The sequence below is a fragment of the Crinia signifera genome, chromosome 11 (genome assembly GCF_055691185.1).
Source record: "Crinia signifera chromosome 11, ASM5569118v1, whole genome shotgun sequence".
Taxonomy (NCBI): domain Eukaryota; kingdom Metazoa; phylum Chordata; class Amphibia; order Anura; family Myobatrachidae; genus Crinia; species Crinia signifera.
The window spans coordinates 94757307-94760558 of record NC_139227.1 but is presented as its reverse complement, the minus strand read 5'-3'; the positions used below and the strand labels follow the sequence as shown (position 1 = coordinate 94760558).

Sequence of the window (3252 nt, the reverse complement as noted above, 5' to 3'; positions counted from 1 at the left end):
ACATCGTGAGCGGGTCGTCAGTGTCTCGTCCGACCCGCTCACGGTGACGCGGGGGGGCACGACCCGCTCACGATGTGCAACGTGAGCGGGTCCGATCTGATGGCGACCCGCATCCGGCTGTATGGTCGTCATTCAGATCCTACCTGCAGCAGGTAGGATCTCAATAACGACCGACCGACCCGCGGGACCGCGCATCGGATCGGTATCGGTCCACACCAGGACAGAAAAGGGCCCAATCACCACACAATCTACATCCAATTGGTCGGAATTGGATCTAGATTGAGGGGATCGGGCCCTAGTCGTCCTGGTGTGTACCCAGCATAAGTCATATCTATAGGATTCTCTTAGTGGCCAAACATGTCACCAGTTTTGATTTAAATTCATTAACACTAGTTCCTGTAACCACCCCCACCGGCAATGGGTTCCAGAATGTTACTTCTCTAATGGTAAAGAATCCTCTTCCTAATTCAGTACGGAATTTTTTTTCCTCGAGCCTCAGTACATGCCCGCGTGTCCTAAGTATAGGCCTGTTACTGAACAATCATCTCCCAGTTCCATATGATTCCCAATCCTGTATTTGAACATACCAATCATATCACCTCTCAGCCTCAGTTTCTCCAGTGAAAACATATTCAGCCTGGTTAACCTAACTTTGTATTCTAGTGATTCGGGACCTTTTACTAGCTTAGTCGCCCTTCTCTGTACCTGTTCCAATTCATTTATGTCCTTTTTAAGGTGCGGTGCCCAGAACTGAACACACTATGTCACTTCTAATATCATTAATGAATATATTAAACAAGGCGGGTCCCAATATTGAACCTTGCGGGACACCACCTTGGACCTTAACCCAGCTGGAATGTATGCCATTGTGTTATTTTATTCCAAGTGTCCGTTGTGTACAATTCTGTTTCCATTTTGCTCTTGCGAATTTTTGATATCACTCAGATGAATCCCATAAAGATGTCAGCATGCAAATCAACGGAACACATAGTGTGTACCCAGCATAAGGAATACTATGTGATATATCACTCATTATAATGGGCAACTAAATACCATGGGTATATCAGTGGGTGTGTGCACCTGATATATGTCTGTGATCTACGTCATTTACAGGCATATCGCATCGGCCTAGAAGTACAGCCAATATCGACATACCTTGCATATATACTGGAACATCTGGCTGTACATTGACCAACCCATTCAGTAGTTTGCAGGATCTCCCAACAATGACATCACAACTGGGTGGACAGATTAAAATGCCCATCTGGTTGCGATGTTGGGCAGACATAATGCGTATATCTTCACCCATCTGCTAATAGGCTAAATGTTTTCTCCTCAGCGTAACCTGTATTCTATTCAGGCACTGCTCGCTTCACCCGCACATGTACTAAGATTGGGACAATGCAGAGATTAGCAGGGCCCCCGCACAAGGATGACACACAGATTCATGAAGTAATCTGTATTTGTTCTACATAATTGGAGATATATCGCTATTCTTTTGTAAAATGTAACAGAAATCCGCACACTCCTGTTCAGGGGGTGGATTGGGTTATAAAACCAGCCCGGGAAATTTCTGGAAGCAGCCCTAATGAGGGCGGGGTCTGCTGAGAGGTGGAGTCTGCAGAGAGGCGGGGTCTGTTGATGGGAAAGGATACATAGTTACATAGGATGTACTCTTCTCAAAAGCAAGAGCTTTATCAAAAAGGGAAAAGCATAGACCAGGGCCAGATTGGGACCAGGAATAGGCCCTGGCATTTTGAGTACACAGGCCCACCTGACGTGGGCGGGACGCTTGCGCGGCAAAGCCACGTCGCAAAAAGGGGGCGTGGCCTCGTGGAAAGGAGGCATGGCATCACAAAAAGGAGGCATTACACATTATTGAACACACCGTAATGCCCATTATACATTGCCAGATAATTGGGGGGGTTGAAGTGAATTGCGCTGCTGGTTTAAAAAATATATTATTGATAACACCACACTGATTTGGCTGAGTAAAAATGAATGCTGGACACACTGTTACTTTTGTAAATGTTATATGGAAAAAATATACAGTAATACATAAACATACATTTATTACATAAAAACAATATCCCCCATTTGATACTGCAAACTACCACCCTATGCATATTTTTGCACAATCTTGTTGAAACAAGTTATATTGCTGAAAACCCCCGAAAAGCTATTTTAGCTTATATAATTGGGATCCCAACTCATGATTTATTTTTCATTGTTTTTTAATATTGTTTTTATGTAATAAATGTATGTTTATGTATTACTATATATTTTTTCCATATAAAATTTACAAAAGTAACAGTGTGTCCAGCATTCATTTTTACTCAGCCAAATCAGTGTGGGGTTATCAATAATATATTTTTTAAACCAGCAGCGCAATTCACTTCAACCCCCCCAATTTTCTCTCTTTTTGTGAGTCTAGACGGGCTCACAGAAGTGCATGCTGCAGCTGTAAAATTATACTATTTATCAATTTAGTTCATTTGAACATAATCAAGACTGCTAAGCGCCAGGAGGTGTGTTTCGGAGTGACCCATCCCAGTGCCACTCCGATCCACACTCACCTCTTGTATACATTGCCAGATACACATGCCCCACAGTGCCAGATACACATGCCCCACAGTGCCAGATACAGGCAGATCTCAGGAGCTGCTTAAGTTGAACTGGCGTCCCAGTCACTTATAGTCAGCCTCCACAGCAGTACCTTGGCGGATGTAGTGTGACCACAGGTCCCCCGTAGTCCCCCGTAGTTTGATCTGTCCCTCGGTGGTGTCCTTGTTGTAGCTGCCTCCTGCGTGCACCGCAGGCAGGCAGTGTCCGTCCCCACAGCACAGAGCTCGGCGGCTTCTGGGTGAGACGCCGCTCTCCAATGACGTCACCCGGCGTTGCGCTGTCCCCGGAGCTCCGTGAGCTCAACAAAATGAAGGCATAAGCGGTGCTACTGCACCGCTGCATTATTCAAAAAAAATTGGCCCACAAGGCCATCGGCCCTTCTGGCATTTGCCAGAAGAGCCAGATGGCCAGTCCAGCCCTGGCGTAGACATATGGGTACCATTATATAATATATAAAGCTCTGGGTCGGGCACTGCCAATGAAATAATAGCAACACAGCTCCGGTGCCCTCACAAAAAATTCAATATGTGTCCAGGGGTGCGGCACTCGGAAATAATAAGCTCACAATCAGAGGTCGTATAACAACGTTTCAGTTTATATGCAAACAAACACACATAAAATGAACAT

General features: G+C 45.1%; 1 non-coding gene across 1 annotated transcript; it reads left to right on the top strand.

The window, feature by feature from the left end:
* The first annotated feature begins 1365 nt into the window (after positions 1-1365).
* On the top strand, positions 1366-1467 carry LOC146046504 (U6 spliceosomal RNA). Its single transcript, XR_014465905.1, has one exon. It is a non-coding gene; the product is annotated as a U6 spliceosomal RNA (small nuclear RNA).
* The last annotated feature ends 1785 nt before the right edge of the window (positions 1468-3252 follow it).